Here is a 6,184-nt window from a genome sequence, read left to right as displayed (position 1 = left end):
ATATAGAAATCATATTCCATTATACAACAGTAGCAGTGGCTTTGATAGTATTAGCTTTTATTACACTGATTACAAACAGCACAAGTAACCAATCAAAAGCTTTTAAATGAAGTCGTTTGTGTGCGATGGACTTTTAGTCCACTGCTGAGTCCAAGTTCCTCAAAGGGACAGCAGTCACTATATAATTCCTCCAGAGTTAGAAAACCGTTATGTTGCTGAAGAGAGACGTCCGACCTGTCAGTAGCAAGACAAGCAACGATAAATAAAAGTTAATGTGTCTAGAGATCATTTATTTCCTAATGTCTTCCACATACATTACACGGGCACATGGTGTAGACTACTGTACAAGCAGCCGGACAGCCACACCATTTTGATTTAAACAACTCAAGAAAACAAAGGGTGTGTGGTTCCTGAGTGGTTCACACAGTGTAGATGCAAATACCCTCGAGGTTCTGCACGGTAATAGTTATGGTGGATTGATTTTACATTTTGTGTGCTGGAGTACAGATACAGTGTCTATATATGGCAACGTAACTACACAGTGATGAGGACAGACGGACGGACACGCACACAGGCCAGAGCTTGGTTTAGTCAGTAAAGTAAATGGTACAAGCACAAAAGCAATGAGAAGATTGGAGAAAAATTCAAATAATAATTATATATATATATATATATATATATATATATATATATATATATATATATATATATATATATATATATATATATGAAACATATACGAAATATGACTTCACCTCACTGTGAAGGCCACACCGCACACCCCACTAAACCCCTGAAGATGATCCACAGATCCGCTGATCCCCAGTACAAATGATCCACCCTTTAAACGTCATACAGTACAATGGATGTTGGTGAGGTCAGAACATATACGCACAAGCTTAGAACAGATCTTCTCATCGTCCTCGACAAAGATAGACACATGCTCATTCTCCTTCCACAGGAGCTGACACATCTGTGAGGCCAAGACGCAGTGGCCTGCAATGTCACCGCGGAAACCGAACCTCACCATTCCGCCTGGCCGGGTTGGTGGCCGTGGCGACGACATCATCATCCCGCCTGGGGCGTCAAGCTTGGCAATGAAGGCGCCCACCTCCAGCTTGTCCTGGGTGAGGAAGACACACACGTTCCTGTTGCTCCGGTTCAGCAGCCTGGTGTGAGCGCTGGTGTTACCCATCTGTGTGCTTGTACTGCCTGTGTGGAGCATGAAAGCACAAGAAGAACATTTAAGGTTCAATAAGCAAGTTTTTACATTTACGGCATTTAGAAGACGCTCTTATCCAAAGCGACTTACAAAAGTGCTTTGTCGTTTACTCATAGAATATATCCTAGTACAGTAGGTTAGAATCAGACATACCAATGAACTAGAATACTGTAGAATACAAGGATGAATGCTGATACCTAGAAGTGCAAAATACATGAGGTCTATCTTAAACAATAATAAGTGCTATAAACAATAAGTGCTAGAGTTTGTTAAACAACATAAACAATGCCCTACAATAAGTACTAAATTAGTCAGTCAATAAGGGAGCAGTGTCGGTTGCCCTTTAAATATTCCACAAATAGATGGGTCTTCAGTCTGTGTTTGAAGACTGCAAGGGACTCTGCTGTCCAGACAGCAAGTGGGAGTTCATTCCACCATCTTGGAGCCAGTAAATAGTCTCTCTGCTTGTCATCCATGAGACCGGAAGCACAGTATTTCAAGCTGAGCTGCACTTGAGGTTCGAAGTACTCGAGGTATGGATCGGGCTTTGACCATTGACCTCGTGTGGGCTGGTCCATTTTTGGCATGCAGCTACACGGAGCCAATGAAGGGAGCGCAGCAGTGGAGTAACGTGTGAACTTCGGAAGATTGAAGACCAGTCATGCTGCTGCAATCTGGACAAGTTGTAGAGGTTTGATGGCTCTTAGAGGAAGACCAGCAAGTAGCGAGTTGCAGTAGTCTAGCGTTGAGATCACAAGAGACCACAAGGTGGATGAGACAGTTGCCCACCCGTACTGATTGTGATCTGTCTGTTAGGAAGTTGGAGATCCAGTCGCACAGGGATGTATGCAGTCCTAGATCCCCCAACTTAGTAGTGAGTAGGGAGGGGATGATGTGTTAAATGCTGAACTGTAGTCGACAAACAGCATTTTAACATAATTACCCCTCCCTTTGTCCAGGTGGGTCAGTGTGGTGTGCAGCAGATGTGCAATTGCATCATCAGTGGAGCGGTTGTGGTGGTACGCAAATTGCAGTGGGTCCATGGAGGCTGACAGTGAAGCTGTGATGAAGTCTCTGACTATCTTTTCAAAGCACTTCATCACGACTGATGTGAGGGCAACAGGGCGGTAGTCATTGAGGTCGGAGGGTCGAGGTTTCTTCGTGACGGAGACGATGGTGGATCGCTTGAAGCTGGACGGGACGATACCGAGCGTCAGGGAGAGATTGAAGATGTCGGTGAATACCGGGGCTAGCTGATCTGCGCAGGCTTTGAGGACCCTCCCGCAGATACTGTCTGGTCCCACCGCCTTCCTGGTATTCACCCTTTTAAACACTCTCCTCACGTCACTCTCCGTGATGATGAGAGGGTGCTGTTCTATGGTGGGCTCTGCGCATGCGCCGTTGGCTACACAGATAGTACCATTAGCACTAGCGCTGTTAGCATTGGCGCTGTTAGCATTGGCGCTGCTAGATGTAGCCTCGAAGCGAGTGAAGAATGTGTTCAGCTCGTTCGCCAGAGACTCGTCCGCACTCATCAGTCCGGAGGGTGGGCTCCTGTAGTCCGTGATCGTCCGTAGTCCCTGCCACAGGGATCTAGAGCCGCTCTGCTGGAACTGTGTCTCTAGTATCCTCCCTCACCACCCTGCGCTCTCTGTATGCTGCAGACTTGTACTCGTTCATGTTCCTGCTGATGATCCCTGCGGTGTAGGCAGCAGTGCGAGAGTTCAGAGCCTCGCGGATGGTTTTGTCCACCCAGGGATTCTGGTTGGGAAACTTGATGGTGGTTCTTGGAATCGTGTCGTCCACCAGTTTCCCAATAAACACCACTACTGCCTCCGTAAACCTGCTGACATCATCAGTGCTGCGCCGGAACATGTCCCAGTCTGCGTCATCCAGAGCGGCCACCGATTGTTTATATATCGGTATGAGGAAGATGGCGGCGTGGTCCGACTTACCAAACGGTGGATGAGCTGGTGCCTCATAGCTGTCCTTGTATGGGGTGTAGCAGTGGTCGAGTGTCCTCTTTCCCCTGGTGGGGTAGGTTATGAGCTGATAAAAGTTGGGCATTGTCCATACGGTGAACCAAGGAGAACTCAGCCGGCTGGATAGTGTGGCTCGGTACCACTGAGTTCAGCCATGACTCAGAGAAGGTTGCAGTCCTGAGTGTTCCTCTGGAACTTTGTCCTGGCCCGGAGGTCGTCGAGCTTGTTATCCAGAGACTGGACATTGGCTAGCAGGATGCTAGTTAAGGGAGCTCGGTGTGCCCAAGCCCTCAGCCTGTTCCTGACGCCGGCTCGCTTCCCTCGAGGCCTTTTCCTCGCGTCGCGCCCTTTGTTCTCCATCAGGATCATTCTCTTTATCACAGAACTGGACTGTCTCACCGTTACTAATGACACCAGATCCACCACTATTACTTTATTATCATGTCAGTATATAGTGTATATACACTATTACTTTATTATAGTGTCAGTATGACCGAACTGGACTGTTCCACTGGTTCAGGAGGACACTACCTCTGGTCACCAGGGATCAGCCCCACTGCAGTACTGAGCTCCTCCCCCTTGTCAATCACTCCATCGTGTTTTTATGGGTTTGACAGGTTTTTGAGCATACTTTTGTCTGTTACTGTAGCTTTGTCTTCCGGGATATTTTCTCGGGGCAGTGGTAGCTCAGTGTTAAGGTGCTTGACTTGTAATCAGAAGGTTGTGGTTTCAAGCCTCACCACTGCCAAATTGCCATTGTTGAATCCCTGAGCCAGACCCTTAACCCTCAAGTTGTGTTCTGTCATAACTGTAAGTTGCTTTGGATAAAAGCATCATGATATTTTTGACCTATGCCTGCTGTTTCAGATTGTGGTACTGGATGTGTGTTTAGGATTTATCCACCACACATTAAACTCACTCGGGTTAAACTTTGGTTCCTCACATGTTTTCTGGTCTCGTGTGTGTGTGGACGTCACTTTCCTCTTTGTTGTCAGGTCTGGTTTTCTCAGTATGTGTGTGAGGGCACTGAGACTCAAAACATAACATCTGACACCCTTTTAACTGGTTGGATCATTTTATTGATGTTTTAGTAATACAAGCCTCTAGAGATTATATTTCAAATAAAGAATTTTATTGGTGTTTTCTTTGTTTTATTATTATTTACTGTGAATGCAAAAGGCAAAGATGTGCTTTATGTACCTTGACCAGATGCAAACATTCTGTAAAGCAACATTCATGAACTTGATAAAATTGTAATAAAAACATTTATAACTGGGGCCCCTTTCATATACAATGTAATATTTCATGTGCCATTTCACATAAATATTTAACACATATAGTTCTTATACTGTATAACATGTATGATGGTGGTTCTTGGTCAAATACGTAAAGAAATAATGTCATTTGAACTTACAGTGATATGCTCTCCTACTTATAGAAAATTACCTATCAGCCACCATTTACACAAGTGTTACTCTCCTACTTTAGCAAAGTGCAAATTCAGTCATCCAGCTCATTATTTTCCACTGATTTCTGTAGCTGTATAATCAACCACCTTGTGGTTTCGGTTATGTTTACTTCATGATCAGTTTCATCACAGACATGACAATGGTTTTATTTCTTGATACCGGTCGAACATAAACTCAAATTGCCATTGGTGTCTTGCCACGTGGTTCATAGCAGAGGCTTTAATTTCCCGCGGAACTTTAAAAAGTGTTCTGATTTAGAACGAGCAAACGTGTAGAATCTCACGTGGACTGTCCTCGTGCACAGATTGGTAACGGTTATAGAGACGTCAGCGTTCCTGTCAACGCTTTTCTGAAGTAGATCTGAAAGACGGTGATGTGAACACGTGTTTTACGGAATAAATTAACTACCAGTGATTTCAGTAGAGGATTTTAGATTAGTTTGGATTTTGAAGTTCTCTGTCTCAGAGGCATAAATAAAGTTCTGATCAAGCCTCTTTACTCTCTTCGTCATGGGCGACGAGCGCACACAAAAAGGAGGAAAGAAACACGAGACTCCGACTGAAGAGTTTAACAACACGAACAAAAACAAGAAACTGAAAATAAAAGTACAGGAGTAAAAACATCCACCATAACACCAATGACCAACAAACGGTCCTGAAAACAGAAAGGCCTTAAATAAGACACAACATAAAGATATAACAACCACCAAGTTGGTGTGATGAATGAGACGTGATGAATGAGATTTGAGGCGTGGCCACAAATCAAAACAGACAAGCACAAGCATGAACTGATTTTTATTTTAGTGGCACAGGTCAGTCAAGGTCTGTATTTATGACACACAGCATCGAGTAATTTCACAGCTGAAAATCTGTGCTGTTTCAGCCAGAACAACCACCACATCAAAACACCACACTTTGTTTGTCATTTTAATTTTAAATGAATGTCTGACCACTTCCATTAATCCGGTGCACCACAGTACTTTAATCACAGGACACATGATCCATATGAAGGGTTTGCTATCTCATCATAATCTCATCACAGAACCATCTCATAGCTCTACATGAACATGTGGAATGAAATGTGGCCTCACTGAGTGTGTGTGATGGCTGTCAGACACAAAGAGCAACTGCAGGGGGCGCTCAAGACTCAGGACACTGTGATCAAACAAATGAGGTACAGTAGCACCAATCAGGACAAAGGAGAGCAGCCCAGCCCCACCCACAACCACACCCCCACCCTCGTCACCCAGAGAGAGACTGACATGTATGATTATAAGAACGTACTTCTAAAAACTGATATTTTTAATACAAGAACATGTAGAGATCACCAAGTCTTTGCAGGCATAACATCTGAACAGATATTATAAACACATTATTGTGCTTTTAACAAAATTGTGAAGAGGACAAGAAAAAAGTCACAGGGCTCTCCAGTCTGAATGGGAACGATACCTGTACCAGACACTCTCCTCAGCTTTTTAACCCATGAACTCTGTCTGAACTCTGACCCCTGCA

The 6,184-nt window shown here is 44.4% G+C and overlaps 1 protein-coding gene and 1 long non-coding RNA gene across 3 annotated transcripts in view; both read right to left on the bottom strand.

The window, feature by feature from the left end:
- Positions 1-6,184, bottom strand: part of LOC145652892 (Fc receptor-like protein 5) — a 107,229-nt gene that overhangs the window by 57,288 nt on the left and 43,757 nt on the right. The window lies entirely within an intron of this gene.
- LOC145652920 (uncharacterized) lies at positions 41-1,675 on the bottom strand. Of its 2 annotated transcripts, XR_014119203.1 has the most exons (3): positions 1,376-1,675; positions 1,028-1,212; positions 41-234 (listed from the first exon to the last, which is right to left on the bottom strand). It is a non-coding gene; the product is annotated as an uncharacterized LOC145652920 (long non-coding RNA). The 2 variants fall into 2 exon arrangements; XR_014119202.1 differs by lacking the exon at positions 41-234 and having other exon boundaries at positions 656-1,212.

This window comes from Electrophorus electricus, chromosome 21 (assembly GCF_041902795.1).
Source record: "Electrophorus electricus isolate QZ-2024a chromosome 21, ASM4190279v1, whole genome shotgun sequence".
Classification (NCBI taxonomy): Eukaryota; Metazoa; Chordata; class Actinopteri; order Gymnotiformes; family Gymnotidae; genus Electrophorus; species Electrophorus electricus.
Note: the sequence above shows the minus strand (reverse complement) of the source record. Positions and strands in the feature narration are given on the sequence as shown.